Source organism: Lolium perenne, chromosome 2 (genome assembly GCF_019359855.2).
Source record: "Lolium perenne isolate Kyuss_39 chromosome 2, Kyuss_2.0, whole genome shotgun sequence".
Classification (NCBI taxonomy): domain Eukaryota; kingdom Viridiplantae; phylum Streptophyta; class Magnoliopsida; order Poales; family Poaceae; genus Lolium; species Lolium perenne.
Window position 1 is genome coordinate 327,476,490 of NC_067245.2, and position 23,015 is coordinate 327,499,504.

The 23,015-nt window shown below is 45.6% G+C and overlaps 1 pseudogene; it reads left to right on the forward strand.

The window, feature by feature from the left end:
• The first annotated feature begins 553 nt into the window (after positions 1 to 553).
• Positions 554 to 21,506, forward strand: LOC127330876 (noroxomaritidine synthase 2-like; annotated as a pseudogene).
• The last annotated feature ends 1,509 nt before the right edge of the window (positions 21,507 to 23,015 follow it).

Sequence of the window (23,015 nt, forward strand, 5' to 3'; positions counted from 1 at the left end):
GCATTTGGATGCGGGACGGATTGGAACTCGGAAGTTAAGCGTGCTAGAGGTGGAGTAGTGGGAGGATGGGTGACCGAGCGGGAAGTTTGACCACGAGTAAGTAATTTGATTAGAGATAAGTGTAGTTAGAGATAGAGACTAAGCTATGAAAATAACTGAAATAATAGAAATTTTGAAAAAAATAAAAAAAACGGAGTGAAAAAAATAGAAACTCAAATGAATTAAAAAAATTAACCAAATAGCCTTTAGTCCCGGTTGGGGACACAAACCGGGACTAAAGGTCCTTCGCTCAGGCGCACGCTAGCCGCCCACGTGGACGGACCTTTAGTCGCGGTTCGTAAGCAACCGCGACTAAAGGGGGGAGGGGGGCTTTAGTCACGACCCTTTAGTCCCGGTTGCACAACCGGGACTAAAGCCTATTGTGAACTGGGACTGAATGCCCTTTTTCTACTAGTGAGCATGCAACGAGGTTTTCCTATAAATTGGCATCGGCTTTGCATCTCTCTTCATGTCCAGAAAAATATATGCATGCAGAACTCTGGGGCGGAAAACAATGGCATTCCCGTTATTGCCAGAGCTACTCATCTTCATACTTGTACTACTTGTAGTTCTACTAGATTTGTACGTCAAGTCTACTAGGTCCTTCAAGAATCCATTGTTGCCGATGGACTGGCCATTAGTTGGCATTCTCCCCTTCCTGGTCATCAACCTCCACCGGTTGCATGACTACATCTCTTTTGACATCCTAGCACCCTCAGGGCATAGTCTAAAGGTTGGGATAGCCAGCATACGTATCTTCGGAACATGCGACCCCACAAATATCCAACACATCTTCACCTCGAACAATGCGAACTATCCCAAGGGTGAGGAGTTGGCTGATATATTCGACGTGACAAATCAGTCTCTGTTCACCATCGACGGCGAGACGTGTCAAGGTGGATGAAGGCATCCTGCCCTTCATGGTCCACATGGCGAGAACCGGTGTTCCCGTTGACATGAGTGATCTGATGATGCGGCTTGTGTTCGACCTCTATGCCACGATCGTCTTCGGCGTGGACCCTGCTTGTCTATCATTCGACATGCCACCCGTGCACGTCGCGGACGCGATGGACACGGTCATGGAGGTAGGTTTCTTCCGACACATCGTCCCGGCGTCTTGCTGGAAGGTGATGAGGCGCCTAAACATTGGTCCTGAGAGGAAGCTCGCCGCTGCCCAAGTGGTGCTATGCCGGTTCACCATGGATATGATCACGAAGCGGAGGAAGGGCGGCCATATTATCGGCAGAGAAACCCATGGACATCATGTCACGCTACATCAATGACCCATACTACGATGATGATCTACTCCTGGCAACGCTCATCGCCTACATGATCGGCGGGAAGGACACGCTCGGCACCACCTTGTCGTGGATCTTCTACAACCTCGCCAAGTACCCAGACGTCGTGTCGAGCATCCGCGACGAGTTGGCACCCATCATCTCTCGCAAAGACATTGCTAGAGCCGCTAAGGTGCTATTCGAGCCACAGGAGGCCAATGCCCGAGCCTACTTGCAACCCACGGTGATATTTGAGCCAGAGGAGGTCGATCAGGCCCCTACTCTATCTACAAGCCACCGTGCTGGAGACGCTAAGGTAGTGCCCGTCGATCCCTATCGAGCGCAAGTCTGTGGTAGTCAAAGATGTGATGCCGAGTGGCCATGAGGGGTGTTCCCGGGACATCGTCCTCATCTCCATCTACTCCAAGGGTAGAATGGAGGCTGTCTGGGGGCCTGACTGCCAGGAGTACATGCCAGAGAGGTGGCTCTCCGAGGATGGACGTCAGCTGCGATATGTGCCCTCTCACAAGTTTTTGGCGTTTAACTCGGGGCCAAGTGACAAGGTATTAACTTGTCAATGTCTACGGGTTGTAGACTAGGGTTTAGTTGAAAGTAGAGGGCAAGTAGATCTCGAAGGTTTCAGCCGAAAAGTACTCGACAATTATGAAACTAGGGTTTGAGAACAATGATTCGATGATTTCTGCGTCCCTCGACTCCCCCTTATATAGGAGGCGGAGCCGAGGGATTCGTGTAGTACAAGTTACAGAGTCCGGGAAGGTTTCTAACTCATCCCGCAAGATTACAAATAACACTTCCTATTACAACTCTAACTTTCCTTAATAATATCTTGGGCTTCCGAATCTTCTTATTCTTCGGGTAGTGGGCCTTCAGTAAACCCCGGGTACTATCTTCGGCAGGCCCATTTGGGATGCCTATGTCAGTAGCCCCCGAGATTTTGCTTGAATCGTAGAGTCAGGGAAAATCTCCACTGTTTATTTTTATTCGACAGTTTCGACTTTTCTATATTTCTTCACATAAAATTCTATATTGTACAGGGATAATGGTAGTTGGGGCTAGTTCATCTGACAGATCAGGTACTAGTTAACTGCTCTAGTGGCAATCCGCAAAAATCTACTTCAAGATCACGTCCCTGGACATGATCTCGGGATACTGGTGTAAACTTCGACAGGTGCCGCTTAAGGTCTTACCATTCTGTCGAGTCCCAGTAAAATTTATCGGGTACCTAACGCGTCCGTTAGGATTTTTCTTCGTATCTGTTGATACGGATAAAAGTAGCAGAGCGCAGTCTTTGGCGATGCCACGCCTCACAGAACGGATCTGGGGTCTTACCTTCGCAAATTTGCGGCATTCAGAAATTGATCGCAACTTTGGCGTTCTGAGAATATATTGTCGAGTGCTTATTCGGCTGTTGGAATGGCACATTTTATCGAGTCAAAGATGGCTTATATTGCTCTCCCGATGGGAGTATGTTTAGAGTTATTTATAACTCGAAATATACTCTTTTGCTCTGCTATCTTTCTTTTCCTCTTTCTTTCTTTCTTTTTTTTTTTTTATGATTTCATCGGGCACGCGAACAGCGTTCCCGATGGGAGTAGCCCCCGAGGCTACAGCCAAGGACTTGTGCTTGGTTGTAGGCTCCACGCCTTATGCCGCTATATTTTCTTCCTCTCCCGAAGTTTTACAATTGCTCGGGTGCGCGAACAGCGCTCCCGATGGGAGTAGCCCCCGAGGCTATGAACAAATATTTGTATTTGATCATAGGCTCACGCCATTTCTATTTTGTCTTTCTTGATCTTTTCATTTTTTCAAAGTAGCCCCCGAGCATTTGATCAAAAACTTGTATTTGATCAAAGGCTCAACATTATTTTTCTATGTCGCCTTTCATGAAGATGTTGAGGCGAATTTTTCCTTCTGCCATGGTGACGTTATGGCTGACGATAGCCACGATTGCCAGTCAAAAATCGCGAGAAGTCTTCTCCCGCTGCCTTGCGGGCCCAATTTATCCACTATCTTGACACGTCGTGCAAGTAGGGGACACACGTCCTCCGCTTTTTCTGGCGCACGTACCGTAACTTCTCCAATGTTAAAATACTTTTTTACCCCTGCTTCCACGTGGTTATCATCTGCCACGCATTCTTTTCATCCAACGGTCCGCCGTTTCGCCGCACCTCTATATAAGATCTCCTTCTTCCTCCTCGAGCACTTCCGCTCGCGCCGCACCTCTGCTCTCCTCTGCAAAACCTCCTCCTGCGCTCCTCAATCCCCTTAGCTCATCTTCTCGAAGCTGCATTCCTGCACCATTGTTGATGCCACCGCGTCGTTTGACCAGGCACAGCACGCCGGAATCATCAATGGCCGCCGTGGATCTGGGAACCGCGGAGTGGGAAAGGTCCAAGATTTCCACCCAAGACATCAATTTGCTGAAGAAGCTGGGGATCAGCAAGAAGCCCAACGCGCTGAGCTTCCCTAGCGAGGAAAGCTACCCAACCCCTCCAATGGGGTATCGGGTAAGTTTTGTCGACCACCTCATCCGCGGTCTTTCCGCCCCCATTCATCCTTTTCTCCGCGGACTGCTCTTTATTTACGGTCTGCAACTTCACCACCTCACGCCCAATTCCATCCTTCATATCTCCATTTTCATCACCCTCTGCGAGGCCTTCCTTGGCGTCCAGCCTAACTGGGCGATATGGAAGCGCATTTTCTTTTGTCGCCGTAATGGCTCTCCTAACATCGCCTAAAATATAGGCGGCGTTGTTATTTCTGTTCGCCCCACCGTCGATTACTTCGACGTCAAACTTCCTGACTCCGTTCAAGGATGGCGCAAGAAGTGGTTGTACATTCAAGAGGAGAACCATGGATGTGCTGAAGACAACATCCCTCCTTTCGATGGCGCCGAAAAAATTCTTCGCCGCCGCTCCTGGGACGCAGAGGCTACCGAAGAAGAAAAGATGTCGACAGAGGCCTTGATGACTCGCATCCATGAGTTGCAAAATACTCGCGGCAAAGAGTTGTCAGGTATCCAAATCACGGCATATTTTCTTAGGACTAGAGTGCAGCCGCTTCAGGCTCGCAAATACCCTCTACGGAAATATCTTTGGCGACAAGGACGCAGATCGGTTGTCAGCGGATTTAGAGGTCAAGGACTTAGAAAAACTTGTCCGAAAAATCTCGTCTCTCAGCAAAAAAGATCCTGTCCCTTCTTCTTGCCGTGTAAAACCATTCATCGCCGCCAATCCACTTCCCAAGGTAACCTTTGTCGATTGTTTTGTTATTGCTTTGCTATATTTTTTGTAACTCCTTTTCTGATATCTTCCCCTATTTTTTTACAGAACCACCCAAATCTTGTCTCGCTTCCTCCTCTTCCTGAAGGTGGAGAAGTCGAGGAAAGGGCCGTTGTCACTGATGACAACCAAGAGGCCCCCTCTTTTGTGAATGAACCCGTGGATTCTCTAAAATCTGCGGGATCTTCTGAAAAGGATGCTGCCTCTGAAGGCACTGCGTCAGCGCAATCTCCTCCTCCTGCTGTTTCTCCAAGGAACAAAAGGAAGAGGAATGATGTCGATGATTCCGGCACCTCCAAAGCCGAAGAAGTTGGTCCTTCACGTCAGAAGGCAACTTATGATCCATATCTTGAATCCCTCATCAGCTCGTAAGTCACTTTTACTTCCCCTTATTTCTGTACTCGAAGATTTTTGTCTTATCTTGCTTTTTATGCTGTCGATTTTTAATCGCAGTGATGATGAGGAAGAAGTACCAATTCTTGATGTGGCTGCTCGAACGAGCACATCACATACTTTAATTGTTTCGGAGACGCCAGTTGAGGGAGAAGAATCCTCGCCTCCTCAACAAAACGTTGGCGCCACCACTCCTCCTTCAAGCCCTCTTGTCCCTTCACCAAAAAGGACAAGGGTTGAAACAATCCCGGAGCCTACCCTTCAATTGGGTAGCTCCTCCAATTCTCTCTTGGATGATGTAAGTTTTTTCTTCTCATTATCTATATTTCCTCTGTTTGTTTTTTCATGCCTTCATATTTTTCCCATACTGACTTTTTCTCTCTTTGTTCTTCTTTGATAGCCTATGATCAAAGAGCTTGTTCGCATCGGTGCCCAATTCATTGGGTACCGTGAGTATGCCAGCAAGACTGAAGGTAATAACTTTTTTGCTGCCCCTTGTTTATAGCTTCTTACTCCTATCTTGTCGCCATTTTGATGATTCTTTACTATTTTGACAGAGAAACTTGCAGAGGCCAACAGGCTTGTCGACACTCTTGCTCAGAAATTGGAGCAAAGTGAAACGGCTCGCAAGAAGGCTGAACTTGACGCTAGCCAAGCTAAAGCAGAGGCTGATGAGGCCAAAGCAAAAGCTGCTGGTGCCGAAGATCTGCAAAAGAGACTTGATGATGCCGAAACTGCTTTGAACGAGCACAAGGCCGCCCAGGCCACTCGTGAACAGGCGATCATTAAGCGCTTGAACACGCAGAATCGACGCTTCCTTGGTAACTTTGTCGATCCCTTCTATCTTTCTTAGGCTTGCTTTTTCTTGCATTCTGTCGACCAACATATATTTTCTGCGGCAGGTAAAACAAACCAAGAATTTGATCTAGAAAATCCTGCCAATGATCCTCTCCTTGACGCACTCTCTTATCTGGAGTTTCATGGAACCGAAGTTCGCGAAGGCATGGTGCATGCTGACGCAGGATTATCGAGTCTGTTCCCCTACTTCTTCCCGAAGAAAGAGGAGCCCAAGACTTTTCTTGCCCTTGCCAAGAACTTCAATCCGCCGGAGGATCTTGGACTAAAGATGCGCCAGGAGAACATGAAGATTGCTGTCGAGAGCACCGTTGGCTTGGTCGCTGACAGCCAACAAACTGTTGACTGGATGAAAGTTGGCGACACCGAGCAGATAGAACAAACAAAATGGCGGTCGTTGATCAAGGCGGCGAAGCCCAACACGAAGAAAATCCTGGCCTATCTCGGGATCAAGCCATCTGCAACTCCTAGCTCATCAAGACCGGAGGTCTAGTTGAATGCCTCTTCTTTTGCTTTATCTGTTTCTTTTGTTATTGTCGCCATATTAGCTTTGGCGACAATCATCTTAGTAGTCCTTTTAAAGAACTTTCTTCTGTAATATCCATGTAAATTTCTTGAAGATCAATGAAATTCTACCTTGCACTATCATTGATCCTGAGACTTTCTTTTCCAGTTAATATTTGATAACTACTCCGCCAACCCTTGTTCTGCCGATACTTCACCTGCTTCTTCCTTCTCGAAGAAAACGTTAGTCGATGATAACCTCATCGAAGGTTCTGCAAGCAAACATTTGACGCAAGATTTGCAAGAACTTCGACAAAGCTTCAATCCATGAAAAAGCAAACTCTGGCAATGATGGAACAATCTCGAAAAGCATCTGAAAGAGAGAAAGTTGCTCTCCAACAAGCCAAAGAGGCCATAGCTGCCAAGGATGCTGCTGTGTCGGAAGCTGAAAAGGCTACTGCTCGAGAAAATAGCATGCTCGAGCTAATGTCTGAAGCTAGCACGGATATGCTAGGTATGTTTTGCCACCTCATACTGCTTCTTTTTTACTTTTTCTATGCCTCCCCTTAAATTTCCTGCCTTGTCGCTTAATAGGCTCTGTTCTTGACGCTGCCGCTGAAGATGAAAGAGTGAATGTCAGAACAAATCTCCTCGTCAATCTTTCTCTTAACCATGGCTGTCTGTTTTGGGCCACCCCTGAACGGACCCAACAAATTGTTAGGTTCCAAGATCGCGCTTGCCAGGTGCGCGAATTTCTCAATTTTTGCACGAGAACCTTGACCCTGGTTTACAAGACTTTATTTCCTCGAGATGAAACTCCAAAAACTCTTCCTGGGCTACTGGAGAAATTTAGAGATGCCCCTCGCATTCATAATTTTGTGCGAGCCCAATTGACTGCTGGAGCAAGGTTCGCCATGATTATGATAAATATTTGCCATCCCAAGTTGGACCTGACGAAGATTGTTGCTGATTGCTTGGCCAAGAAATCGCGGCGAAAAAATGATATTGACACAATCAATGAGATGGTGACTCCTGTGGCCGAGTCGATGATGGACGAACTTCTTCGGATGGATTCAGAATTCTTCGTCAAGGGGACCTATGCTGAACACAAAACAACCAGAGGTTTATCCATAGATAGTATCTTAGGTCTTGATTGAGCTGTACTATATTGCGAGAAATTATGTCTGTATTGTTTTGATCTCTTTTTGTTTCAAAGAAATTTGTTTATATTGTAAAGTGGCCTGTATTGTTGGAGCCCCCGAGCCTCTGGCTGGAGTTTATATTGTTTTGCTATCTCAAAAAAATTTCCTCTTGTCGTAAGAAGATATATTTATCTTTCCATCGGTGGGTTACAAGCCCCCGAATGTCTTTGTGTCGAAGTTCTATATTTTTCTTGCGAGGTTTTCAGACCAAAGCAATAATATTTTGACGAGTACATATTTATAATTGGTAGCTTCCGATATTATATTTGGCGAGGTATTGGTGTACCAAGGCGAAATATTTCGGTAAGTCTAGTTTATCTATACTGTATGTATTTTGCAATTTGAAGGCGTTGAGCCCCCGAGCGTGTCGAAGAATAAGAAGTATATCTCCACTATCCTTATTATATTGCAGCACCGCGAGCCCGCCTCATTAAAAACCTTTCCGGCCCCACTCGGTGCCCCGAAAAGGAAAAGAGTGCGTCTGAAAACTCGCGGGTGTTTCAGTACATTGTATTTTTACAAAGGAGGACTATATTTCGACTCTAGGCGTAGAACCGCCTGAGCTGCACCACGTTCCAGGGGTTTTTCTCGGGAGCCCCCGTCTTCTTGTCCTTGATCCTGTATGCTCCTCCGTCGATGACTTCTGTGACGACGTAAGGGCCTAGCTATGGTGATTCGAGCTTTTCAGTACTTTTTTGATTTAACCGTAAGACCAAATCTCTGGCCTGGAAAGATCTTGGCCTTAACCGTCGACTGTGGTAGTTTTTGAGGTCCTGCTGGTACTTGGTGACTCGTGAAAGTACTTCATCTCGAGCCTCATTGAGTGCGTCCATATCATCCTCCCGAGCTTTTCGTGATGTTTCTTCGTCATACTATGTTACTCTTGGAGAATCATGCTCTATTTCAATTGGTAATACTGCTTCGGCTCCGTGGACGAGAAAAAACGGAGTTTCTTGTGTCGCCGTATTTGGTGTTGTTTGGATGCTCCACAAAACACTTGGCAATTCCTCTGGCCAGGTATGTCGAGCTTTTTCAAGCGGTCCTAGCAGGCGCTTTTTGAGGCCGTTGCAGATGATTGCATTGGCTTTCTTGACTTGACCATTGGTTTGCGGGTGCCCAACTGACGCAAAGTGCAATTTAATGCCTACTTCTGCGCAGTACTCCTTGAATTCCTTGGACGTAAAGTTTGAACCTTTATCTGTGACAATGCTATGAGGCACTCCAAACCAAAAAACGAGGCCTTTCACAAACTTTATTGCCGACGCTGCATCTGGTGAATTTATTGGCTTCGCTTCAACCCACTTGGTGAATTTGTCGACAGCGACCAGCAGGTACTCATATCCTCCTGGCGAAGCTTTGTGCAACTTGCCCACCATATCAAGTCCCCATTGGGCAAAGGGCCATGACAATGGTATTGGCGTCAGTTCTGCCGCCGGGGAGTGAGGTTTTGCGGCAAACCTTTGGCACGCGTCGCAGGTTCGTACTATTTCCTTGGCATCCTCAATTGCTGTCAACCAATAAAATCCTGCCCGAAAAACCTTGGCTGCAATGGCTCGACTACTCGCGTGGTGGCCACATATACCTTCGTGCACATCCTTTAGGATTGTCCTTCCTTCCTCGGGTGTGACGCACCTTTGCAGGACCCCTGAAATACTTCGCTTGTATAGCTCCCCTTTGACCACTGTGAAAGCTTTGGATCGTCTAATAACTCGCCTTGCCTCAACTGGATCATCGGGTATTTCTTTCCTGAGGATATATGATATGTACGCTTGCATCCAAGGAACTTGTACCATCATCACAAGCTCTTGGTCCTCTTCATCCTCCGCAGCTTCTTTGAGGGACGCCGAAGCTTTTTCTTCCTTTGCTTTTTTCTGCGACTTCTTTGGCTTTGTGGATCTCTCCGCTATCTCTTCCCAAAATACTCCTGGCGGGATTGGGAGGCACTGCGAGCCGATGTTTGCGAGAACGTCGGCTTCATCATTGCTCAACCTACTGATGTGGTTTACCTCGCATCCATCGAACAGCTTCTCGAGCTCATTGTACACCTCCTTGTATGCTATCATGCTATCATTGACTGCATCACATTGGTTCATAACTTGCTGAGCCACCAATTGTGAGTCGCCAAAGATTTTTAATCGAGTTGCACCGCAAGCTTTCGCCATCTTCATCCCGTGTATGAGGGCTTCATATTCTGCTTCATTGTTGGATGCGTTAGGGAACGTCATCCGGAGAACGTATTTTAACTTGTCGCCTTCAGGTGATATAAGTATCACTCCTGCGCCAGCTCCTTCTACTCTCTTGGACCCATCAAAGTTCATGGTCCAAGTTCTCGACAAATCTGGGGGTCCCGTGTTTTGCAGCTCCATCCACTATGCAATGAAATCTGGCAAAACTTGCGACTTGATTGCCTTTCTTTTTTCATACGTGATGTCCCGAGGGGAAAGTTCTATTCCCCAAAGGGAGACACGCCCTGTAGCTTCTGGATTGTTAAGTATATTTGAAAGAGGTGCTTCATTGACTACTATTATCGGGTGTGCCGAAAAATAGTGGCGCAACTTTCTTGCCGTTGCAATTACTCCATATGCTAGTTTCTGGTACTGCGGGTACCGTTGCTTTGAAGGCGATAAAACTTCACTGATGAAATATACCGGCCTTTGCACTTCATGGAGTTTTCCTTCTTCTTCTCTTTCGACAACTAGCACCGTGCTAACCACTTGGGGTGTGGCTGCAATGTACAGCAGGAGAGGTTCCTTTTCCTTCGATGCCACCAAGATTGGTGGTGTTGAGATTGTGCGTTTCAGATCCTCAAAAGCTCTATCGGCTTCTTCGTTCCACTGGAATTTCTCCCCTTGCTTTATCAAAGCGTAGAATGGTAACGCTTTTTCTCCCAGCCTGGCGACGAATCTGCTCAAAGCTGCGACTCGCCCAGTTAGTTGATGTATTTCTTTCAACTTTGTTGGCTTCCTCATTGTTACGATAGCTTGTATTTTGTCGGGATTTGCTTCAATCCCTCTTGCTGAAACTAGAAACCCAAGAAGTTCTCCTGCTGGGACGCCGAAGGAGCACTTCGTCGGGTTCAGCTTGAGGCAGAATTTGTCGAGGTTGTCAAAGGTTTCCTTGAGATCCTCGATCACTGTCGCCCCCTTTTTTGACGTTATGACGACATCGTCGATGTATACTTGCACGTTTTTTTCCAATCTGTGTCGCCAAACACTTCTGCATCATCCTCTGATATGTTGCTCCCGCGTTTTTCAGACCAAAGGGCATTGTTCTGTAGCAGAAAATGTCGTAAGGTGTGATGAACGCTGTTTTTACTTCATCTTCTTCTTTCAATCTGATCTGGTTATAACCAGAATATGCGTCCAGGAAGGAAAGACGTTCACATCCTGCCGTGGAGTCGATAATTTGATCGATCCTCGGGAGGGGAAAGTGATCCTTTGGACAATGTTTATTGAGACACGTAAAGTCGACGCACATGCGAAGGACCTTAGTGTTTTTCTTCGGCACCAACACAGGATTTGCTACCCATGTGGCTTCTGTGTGCAACTCCTTGATAAAACCAGCTTCTCTTAGTCGATCGATTTCTGACAGCATAGCCTTGCGATTTGGTTCCGAAAAACGTCGTAAAGGTTGTTTGATTGGTCTCGCTAGTGGATCCAAGTTTAGGTGGTGCTCGGCAAGTTCCCTGGGTACTTGATGTCTACTTCCCCCTCCTTTCCTGTAGACAGTGTTGGGCCTCCAAGAGCAGAGGTTTGTAGAACAGCAGCAAGTTTTCCCTTAAGTGGATACCCAAGGTTTATCGAACTCAGGGAGGAAGAGGTCAAAGATATCCCTCTCATGCAACCCTGCAACCACAAAGCAAGAAGTCTCTTGTGTCCCCAACACACCTAATAGGTGCACTAGTTCGGCGAAGAGATAGTGAAATACAGGTGGTATAAATATATATGAGCAGTAGCAATGGTGCCAGAAAATAGCTTGCTGGCGTGTAGTTGATGGTGGTAGTATTGCAGCAGTAGTAACGCAGTAAAACAGTAAACAAGCAGCGATAGCAGTATTTAGGAACAAGGCCTAGGGATTACACTTTCACTAGTGGACACTCTCAACATTGATCACATAACGGAGCAGAGATAAATGCATACTCTACACTCTTGTTGGATGATGAACGCATTGCGTAGGATTACACGAACCCTCAATGCCGGAGTTAACAAGCTCCACAATTTGTTCATATTTAAGTAACCTTATAGTGTAAGATAGATCAATAGACTAAACCAAGTACTAACATAGCATGCACACTGTCACCTTCATGCATATGTAGGAGGAATAGATCACATCAATATTATCATAGCAATAGTTAACTTCATAATCTACAGGAGATCATGATCATAGCATAAACCAAGTACTAACACGGTGCACACACTGTCACCTTTACACACATGCAGGAGGAATAGAACTACTTTAATAACTTTACTAGAGTAGCACATAGATAAATTGTGATACAAACTCATATGAATCTCAATCATGTAAAGCAGCTCATGAGATTATTGTATTGAGGTACATAGGAGAGAGATGAACCACATAGCTACAGCGGAGCCCTCAGCCTCGGGGGTGGATTACTCCCTCCTCATCATGGAGGCAGCGATGGCGGTGAAGATGGCGGTGGAGACGGCGGTGGAGATGGCAGCGGTGTCGATGGAGAAGCCTTCCGGGGGCACTTCCCCGCTCCGGCAGCGTGCCGGAACAGAGACTCCTGTCCCCCAGATCTTGGCCTCGCGATGGCGGCGGCTCTGGAAGGTTTCTGTGGTTTTCGTCGAACGTATCAGGGTTTTTCGATCCAGGGGCTTTATATAGGCGAAGAGGCGGCGCAGGAGGGTCGAAGGGGCGACGACACCATAGGGCGGCGCGGCCAGGGCCAGGGCCGCGCCGGCCTAGGGTCTGGGGGCCCAGTGCCCCCCCTCTGGTCCTTCCCGGGTGTTCTGGATGCTTCCGGTGAAAATAGGAACTTGGGCGTTGATTTCGTCCGATTCCGAGAATATTTCGTTACTAGGATTTCTGAAACCAAAAACAGCAGAAAACAGGAACTGGCACTTCGGCATCTTGTTAATAGGTTAGTTCCAGAAAATGCACGAATATGACATAAAGTGTGCATAAAACATGTAGATATCATCAATAATGTGGCATGGAACACAAGAAATTATCGATACGTCGGAGACGTATCAGCATCCCCAAGCTTAGTTCTGCTCGTCCCGAGCAGGTAAAACGATAACACAGATAATTTCTGGAGTGACATGCCATCATAACCTTGATCATACTATTTGTAAAGCATATGTAGTGAATGCAACGATCAAAACAATGGTAATGACATGAGTAAACAACTGAATCATAAAGCAAAGACTTTTCATGAATAGTATTTTCAAGACAAGCATCAATAAGTCTTGCATAAGAGTTAACTCATAAAGCAATAATTCAAAGTAGAGGTATTGAAGCAACATAAAGGAAGATGAAGTTTCAGCGGTTGCTTTCAACTTATAACATGTATATCTCATGGATAATTATCAATGCAAAGCAATATAACAAATGCAATATGCAAATATGTAGGAATCAATGCACAGTTCACACAAGTGTTTGCTTCTTGAGGTGGAGAGAAATAGGTGAACTGACTCAACAATGAGGGTAAAAGAATGGTCCTCCATAGAGGAAAAGCATCGATTGCTATATTTGTGCTAGAGCTTTGATTTTGAAAACATAAAGAGAGCATAAAAATAAAGTTTTGAGAGGTGTATGTTGTTGTCAACGAATGGTAGCGGGTACTCTAACCCCCTTGCCAGACAAACCTTCAAAGAGCGGCTCCCATTTTATTTTATTTTTTGATGGCACTCCTTCCAACCATTCTTTCACAAACCATGGCTAACCGAATCCTCGGGTGCCTGCCAACAATCTCATACCATGAAGGAGTGCCTTTTTATTTTAGTTTTATTATGATGACACTCCTCCCAACCTTTGCTTACACAAGCCATGGCTAACCGAATCCTTCGGGTGCCGTCCAACAATCACATACCATGGAGGAGTGTCTATTTTTGTTAATTAATTTGGGACTGGGAATCCCATTGCCAGCTCTTTTTGCAAAATTATTGGATAAGCGGATGAAGCCACTAGTCCATTGGTGAAAGTTGCCCAACAAGATTGAAAGATAAACACCACATACTTCCTCATGAGCTATAAAACATCGACACAAATCAGAGGTGATAAATTTTGAATTGTTTAAAGGTAGCACTCAAGCAATTTACTTTGGAATGGCAGGAAATACCATGTAGTAGGTAGGTATGGTGGACACAAATGGCATAGTGGTTGGCTCAAGTATTTGGATGCATGAGAAGTATTCCCTCTCGATACAAGGTTTAGGCTAGCAAGGCTTATTTGAAACAAACACAAGGATGAACCGGTGCAGCAAAACTCACATAAAAGACATATTGAAAACATTATAAGACTCTACACCGTCTTCCCTGTTGTTCAAACTCAATACTAGAAATTATCTAGACCTTAGAGAGACCAAATATGCAAACCAAATTTTAGCATGCTCTATGTATTTCTTCATTAATAGGTGTAAAGTATATGATGCAAGAGCTTAAACATGAGCACAACAATTGCCAAGTATCACATTACCCAAGACATTATAGCAATTACTACATGTATCATTTTCCAATTCCAACCATATAACAATTTAACGAAGAAGAAACTTCGCCATGAATATTATGAGTAAAGCCTAAGGACATACTTGTCCATATGCTACAGCGGAGCGTGTCTTTCTCCCACACAAGCATGATGTAATCCAATTTATTCAAACACAAACAAAAATAAAAGCATACAGACGCTCCAAGTAAAGCACATAAGATGTGACCGAATAAAAATATAGTTTCAAGAGAAGGAACCTGATAATTTGTCGATGAAGAAGGGGATGCCTTGGGCATCCCCAAGCTTAGACGCTTGAGTCTTCTTGAAATATGCAGGGGTGAACCACCGGGGCATCCCCAAGCTTAGAGCTTTCACTCTTCTTGATCATAGTATATCATCCTCCTCTCTTGACCCTTGAAAACTTCCTTCACACCAAACTTCTCATAAACTTCATTAGAGGGGTTAGTACATAATCAAAAACTCACATGTTCAAAGGTGACACAATCATTTTTAACACTTCTGGATATTGCTCAAAGCTACTGGAAGGTAATGGAACAAAGAAATCCACCCAACACAGCGAAAGAAGCAATGCGAAATAAAAGGCAGAATCTGTCAAAACAGAACAGTCCGTAAAGACGAATTTTTAATAAATACTTCCGTTGCTCAGATCAGAAAACTCAAAACTAATGAAAGTTGCGTACATATCTGAGGAACACGCACGTAAATTGGCATATTTTTCTGATTTTTCTACAGAGAAAACAGCCCAGATTCGTGACAGATAGAAATCTGTTTCTGCGCAGAAATCCAAATCTAGTATCAACCTTCGATTAGAGGCTTCACTTGGCACAACCAAACACAAAACTAAGATAAGGAGAGGTTGCTACAGTAGTAAAAAACTTCCAAGACACAAATATAAAACAAAGTACTGTAGCAAAATAACACATGGGTTATCTCCCAAGAAGTTCTTTTCTTTATAGCCATTAAGATGGGCTCAGCAGTTTTAATGATGCACTCGCAAGAAATAGTATTTGAAGCAAAAGAGAGCATCAAGAGGCAAATTAAAAACACATTTAAGTCTAACATGCTTCCTATGCATAGGAATCTTATAAATAAACAAGTTCATGAAGAGCAAAGTAACAAGCATAGGAAGATAAAACAAGTGTAGCTTCAAAAATTTCAGCACATAGAGAGGTATTTTAGTAACATGAAAATTTCTACAACCATATTTTCCTCTCTCATAATAATATCCAGTAGCAACATGAGCAAACTCAACAATATAACTATCACATAAAGCATTCTTATCATGAGTCTCATGCATAAAATTATTACTCTCCACATAAGCATAATCAATTTTATTAGTAATAGTGGGAGCAAATTCAACAAAGTAGCTATCAAATATAGGAGGCATATTGTAATCATAATCAAATTTACTCTCCATAACAGGCGGTAACAAAAGACTACTATCATTATAATCATCATAAATAGGAGGCAAAGTATCATCAAAGAAAATTTTCTCCTCAATGCTTGGTGGACTAAAAAGATCATGCTCATCAAAACCAGCTTCCCCAAGCTTAGAACTTTCTATATTATCAACAACGGTGTTCAAAGTGTTCATACTAATATGTTCCATGGTTTTTTTAATTTTCGGATCAAACCATCCATGTCTTAAATCAGGAAATAGAGTAAAAAGCTCATTGTTGTCCATTATGCCTTACTAGTGTAAACAAGAAACAAAAAGTTGCAATTGCAGGATCTAAAGGAAATAGCTTTGAGTACTTACGGTGCCGGAAAATAGCTTGGTAGCCGAGGTCCGGAGTGTGAGTACCTTTTACCTTTCCTCCCCGGCAACGGCGCCAGAAAATAGCTTGATGTCTACTTCCCCCTCCTTTCCTGTAGACAGTATTGGGCCTCCAAGAGCAGAGGTTTGTAGAACAGCAGCAACTTTTCCCTTAAGTGGATACCCAAGGTTTATCGAACTCAGGGAGGAAGAGGTCAAAGATATCCCTCTCATGCAACCCTGCAACCACAAAGCAAGAAGTCTCTTGTGTCCCCAACACACCTAATAGGTGCACTAGTTCGGCGAAGAGATAGTGAAATACAGGTGGTATAAATATATATGAGCAGTAGCAATGGTGCCAGAAAATAGCTTGCTGGCGTGTAGTTGATGGTGGTAGTATTGCAGCGAGTAACGCAAAGAAACAAGAAACAAGCAGCGATAGCAGTATTTAGGAACAAGGCCTAGGGATTACACTTTCACTAGTGGACACTCTCAACATTGATCACATAACAGAACAGATAAATGCATACTCTACACTCTTGTTGGATGATGAACGCATTGCGTAGGATTACACGAACCCTCAATGCCGGAGTTAACAAGCTCCACAATTTGTTCATATTTAAGTAACCTTATAGTGTAAGATAGATCAATAGACTAAACCAAGTACTAACATAGCATGCACACTGTCACCTTCATGCATATGTAGGAGGAATAGATCACATCAATATTATCATAGCAATAGTTAACTTCATAATCTACAGGAGATCATGATCATAGCATAAACCAAGTACTAACACGGTGCACACACTGTCACCTTTACACACGTGCATGAGGAATAGAACTACTTTAATAACTTTACTAGAGTAGCACATAGATAAATTGTGATACAAACTCATATGAATCTCAATCATGTAAAGCAGCTCATGAGATTATTGTATTGAGGTACATAGGAGAGAGATGAACCACATAGCTACAGCGGAGCCCTCAGCCTCGGGGGTGGATTACTCCCTCCTCATCATGGAGGCAGCGATGGCGGTGAAGATGGCGGTGGAGACGGCGGTGGAGATGGCAGCGGTGTCGATGGAGAAGCCTTCCGGGGGCACTTCCCCGCTCCGGCAGCGTGCCGGAACAGAGACTCCTGTCCCCCAGATCTTGGCCTCGCGATGGCGGCGGCTCTGGAAGGTTTCTGTGGTTTTCGTCGAACGTATCAGGGTTTTCGATCCAGGGGCTTTATATAGGCGAAGAGGCGGCGCAGGAGGGTCGAAGGGGCGACGACACCATAGGGCGGCGCGGCCAGGGCCTGGGCCGCGCCGGCCTAGGGTCTGGGGGCCCAGTGCCCCCTCTCTGGTCCTTCCCGTGTGTTCTGGATGCTTCCGGTGAAAATAGGAACTTGGGCGTTGATTTCGTCCGATTCCGAGAATATTTCGTTACTAGGATTTCTGAAACCAAAAACAGCAGAAAACAGGAACTGGCACTTCGGCATCTTGTTAATAGGTTAGTTCCAGAAAATGCACGAATATGACATAAAGTGTGCATAAAACATGTAGATATCATCAATAATGTGGCATGGAACACAAGAAATTATCGATACGTCGGAGACGTATCAGTACTCCTGGCATGTCAGCTGGACACCATGCGAAGATTTTCCAGTTCTCACGGAGGAACTCGACGAGCGCGCTTTCCTATGCGAGGTCCATGTCGTTTGCGATGGACGTCGTCTTTTTCAGGTCTGTCGGGTGAATCTGCACCTCCTTAGAATTTTTCCCAGTATTGAAAGTTGATTCTTTATTTGGCCTTCCAACGTCTGGCAGCACATCGTAGTCAGTCATACTCCTTGACGCCAAATACTCAGCTTGCATCCCGAAAGTTTCTGATATCCGATGAAAATCCTTATCACACTTATCGGCTAAGGCGAAGCTTCCTTTGACTGTGATTGGTCCCTTAGGTCCAGGCATCCTCCACAGCAGGTACGTGTAATGTGGTACCGCCATAAATCTAGCGTATGCTGGTCGCCCCAACAGAGCGTGGTACTGTGACGGAAAATCTACGACTTCAAACTCCAACTTCTCGATTCTGTAATTTTCTCGAGTCCCAAACTGAACGTCGAGATTGATCTTCCCCAGCGGATAACTTGGCTTCTCCGGTGTGATACCATGGAACCTCGTGTCCGTTGGTTTCAGGTTTGCTAGGGATATATTCATCTTCCTTAGTGTATCTGCATACATAAGGTTTAAGCTGCTGCCGCCATCTATGAACACGCGAGAGACGTCGAACCCTGCGATGACTGCTGGTAGGATAAGTGCTGACTGCCCTGGTCGAGGGACTTGCTGTGGATGATCTGCTATGGTGAAGCCAATATCTTGCCCTGACCAATTAAGGTACTCAACTGTTGGTGGAGGCATTTTTTCTGCCATGAACACTTGCCGCGAAATTACTTTCTGAGCTCTATTGGATGGCCTTCCCTTCTGAATCATCGAGACCGCTCCATTAGAGTTAGGATCAACGTAGGGCGGCAGTGGAGGTGCTGCCGCTATTCTGAGCTGATGTCGATTGTCGTCTGTAATCGCAGGAGGGGGTGGCAAGTGAATCTCACTCCTGGGTTCTCGAGGATTTCTCTGTGCTGCCCGAGCATTAGCATGCTCTGCCCACCTTAACATTGCCTGGAAATTGCGACAATCTTTCTGCAGATGTCCTGACTGTCTTTTTCCGTTGCTGTCGAGGAAAAAAGTGCATCTGACACGGCCCATTCATCATCTCTTCAGGAGACACGAAAGGCCTCGGGAACCTTGGCCCGCTATTTTGCCTATTGCTTCGAGAGTCATCTCTATTGTCGCCTCGCTGCTCATTGCTTCTCTGATAATCATCTCTGTTGTTTCCTCCGGTGTTTGCTCGGAAGCCTGCCTAAATTTGTCCTGGAGCATCATAGCTCGGGTACTGCCGGGGAAATCGTCGCCTCGGTTGATAATTTCGACCACGGTCTTCCTCTGGCGACCTGTGCCGTTTGTTGTGAACAGCATATTCTCCATCTGCCCATCTGTTTGCTATTTCCATTAACGCGGATACTGTCTTTGGGTTGGTCCTCCCCAAGTCCTCGACAAAATCTCCACGCCTGATTCCTGCGACAAACGCATCTATCGCTCTCTCGTCAGATATATTTTCTGCCGAGTTTTTGATGATATTTCACCTTTGGATATATTTTCTCATTGGCTCGTCTGGCTTTTGTCGGCACGCTCTCAACTCCTCTAACGACGCAGGTTTGTTGCACGTGGACCGGAAGTTCTTTACGAACACGTCCTCGAAGCTTTCCCAGCTGTCGATGGATCCTGGAGGAAGTTTCTTTATCCAAGATCGTGCGGCTCCACTCAAATGCACCTGGATGCTTTGCATAGCTGTTGCTCTGGTTCCTCCTGTGAGCTTCACCGTCTCGAGATAATCAACTAGCCAATCCTCTGGATCTTGAAGGCCGTCGAATTTTTTGAAATTATCAGGTAACTTGAATCCCGAAGGGACTCGAGTTTTTCGCACTCTCCTCGTGAAGCACGGCAAGCCGCACATATCCTCATCGTTTAATTCTGGGGACTGCCGATGTTCCCTCCTGCTTTGTGGCGCTCTGTCGACCCTTGCTTGTGCTGCCGTGTCCCTTGCTCCACTTGGTCCTTCGGGAGCTGCTGCTGCTGCCGCAGGTCGTGGACTATTTTGCCTTGCTGTTCCTTCGGGAGGTGTTGATACAAACGCCGTCCCCATGGCTCCAACTCCTGCTATTGCCATGTTGTACAATGTTTCCCTTGGATCTCCTGGAGGTGGTTTAGATGCGAGGATAAAAGCTTGTGTCGCCATATACCCAACCTCTGGTGTCTTAGGGATGATGTTTCCTCTCGTGTCTATCGACATAAAGGACATGTCGAGGTTTTGGACCAAGTGCTCTCTTTCTCCTTCGGGTACGTGTTGTAGCCTCGATCTTGCGCTATTCCGAGCCTCCCTGTGGCTATCACCCGAAGTTCTAGATTGTCGACTCAGCTCTGCCCTTCGCCTGCTTGATGCAAAGGCTGCCTCCTTTCTTCTGTTTAACTCAGCTGTCTGTTTTTCCAATTCCCTTGCAGCTCGTGCGAGCCTATATTGATATGCTTGTAATTCTTCTGGTGTGGCTGTAGTAGCCATTGGCTCTGAGCCATCCATAGCTCTTGCGGCTCTATCCCATGCTGCTTGCGGGAGTCGAACTCTGTCTCGCGGCTGTGGCCCGATATATTTATTGCCTAGGCCTCATCGCAAATCAGAGGGATCAACGTATGGATTTCCCAAATCGTCGAAAGCCTCAGATGTTTCCTCTTGGTCATGGCTCGGCTCTCCGATGACATAGATCTGATGATACTTTGTATTCAGATCTATGTTGGGTTTGGTGACACCATCGTTAAGATTGGCGAAGACCTTGCCCACTGTAGTAGATTTGTCGATGAAGTTGTAGCTGTCGACACTGCTTGAGCCATCGCTTATATATGAGTCCGCAGATGACTCAAACGACATGTCACTGAAGATCTTGGCGAGTTTTTCTCTTGCCCTGGTGCTGATGAAGCGTGACGACGAAGTTTCTTCTTCTCTTGATTCGGTTGACGATGTATAGCTTGAAAAATCGGAATCTACCGCCGACGATCCCGACGAAATCGGAATTTCGACACGATACGATCCCTCTTTCTCGACGCGAAAGTGAAAACTTCCGAACGTCATCTCCATAGGCTCCTCCAGATACGCATATGCATCCAAACGGGAGGACGGGTGAGGAACAAAATCGACAGGACCAGTAGCGATCTGTTTACCTCGATCTATTGCGTTGCTCGTGGTTGATGAAGTCGATGATTTTGCGGTTGATGAAGTCGACGATCTTGAACGTGCCATCGAGACCAGATCCTTGACGCCTCTAATCCCCACAGACGGCGCCAATTGACAAGGTATTAACTTGTCAATGCCTACGGGTTGTAGACTAGGGTTTAGTTGAAAGTAGAGGGCAAGTAGATCTCGAAGGTTTCAGCCGAAAAGTACTCGACGATTATGAAACTAGGGTTTGAGAACAATGATTCGATGATTTCTGCGTCCCTCGACTCCCCCTTATATAGGAGGCAGAGCCGAGGGATTCGTGTTGTACAAGTTACAGAGTCCGGGAAGGTTTCTAACTCATCCCGCAAGATTACAAATAACACTTCCTATTACAACTCTAACTTTCCTTAATAATATCTTGGGCTTCCGAATCTTCTTATTCTTCGGGTAGTGGGCCTTCAGTAAACCCCGGGTACTATCTTCGGCAGGCCCATTTGGGATGCCTATGTCACCAAGGTTGTGTCTCGGTAAGGACATTGCGATCACTCAGCTGAAGATGATCATCGCTGCTGTCGTGTGGAACTTTTTTATGGAGACGGTGGATGGTCAGACCATCGATACGAAGTTGCCATTTCTTCTGCAAATGAAGGATGGACTAAAAATGAAGCTTAATAAGTGAGGAATGTTGCATGCCTAAGGGCCGCCCGGTTCACAGGCCAGGCGTGTGTCTGTTAGTTTGATCTTTGATTGGCATCTTCTCCAGCACAACCCCTCCCCAGAGACGGCTGAGATTGCTTGATATCTGTCATACCTTGATGATAGGAACTCGACGACAAGTACGGAGAGAAGAGAGGATGCCATGGAGACCCGAGGACGCAAGGCTGATGTCACAGAAGCATGTAAGAGAAGGAGAAAGAGGAGCTGGACGCTCCAGGCCGGAACTTCCGCCCGACACAGCCGAAACTTCCGCCCAGATTCCATCCAAGACTGAAGATGCTCATGCTGAAGAGCTGCAGCCGGAACTTTGTGTGTGTAAGTACAAGAATGCCAATGTCAACCTCGATTGAGCACGAGTTGACAAAGAGAGCTCTTGAGAGCATAATACAAGTAAGTTCAAGATCGAACCCGGCTCTAATACCTTTCCCATGCTTTGCATTGAACATGCTGAACAATTTCTCTTTCTCTTGGTTCTTTTGCAAGCATGATGATGTGATTCTTACCGTTGGTGTTGCCTCCAACAAGTTGGCCAATTTCTCTTTCATTTGGTTTGTTGGCACACACGGTTGTGCACATGTCTTCTTGATGAACTTTTTGGATGATATGTTTTGTGTTGCAACAAACATGAGGACCAATTTCTCTTTTCAATGGTTTGTGTGCACACATGTTGATGATATTTTGGACACTTTTCCGTATGTGTTTTTGCCAAATTCTCAACTTGTTGCTTCAAGGATGTTGAACAATTTCTCTTTCCGATGCCTTGAGAGCAACAATGAAAATGAGTTTCTACATGAGATGGACACCATGGTCGTCTCACAATTTGGAGTTTTTGTGTTTCCACATTTGGAAGATGTTCATATGGAGTTCTTACACATTGACCTTGCACATGCATTATTCTTGATAAATTTATGTTGTGCTAATGGTGTTGTGAACATGAATGGACATGTCGTTGATGATATGCTCCTCTATCATGCACACATATACTTTGTTTGGTCTTTGTTGTGTGAAGGTACACGTGACATATGGATGAGCGTCAACAAATGGGTTCAACCCCATACATCTACTACACAAGATCTCTCAATGAGAGCACACCGACATCTTGCTAAGGTGACCTCCTTCTACTTGCGCTCTCTTGCTGAACCCGTGGAACATTGGCTATGCTTTGAGTGTTGCTTGGCTTTTCTTGTGCTATTGATAGGGCTCTTGACAAGTGAAGCGACATTCAAGCGTTGGTGTCATCTTCCTCCTCTACACATTCATGAAGATTTATCGTCGAGGACGAATCTTTTTCAAGTGAGGGGGAGATGATGCAGCCCGACCTTCGGTCTTCACCGCATCATATGCTTCATCGCCAAGACGACACGCAAAGGTGAATCTTCTCCTTTATGCGTGCCTACAATCGCCTATGTGGAACGATATACTACTTCATACTCCGTCATACCTTGATGATAGGAACTCTACGACAAGTACG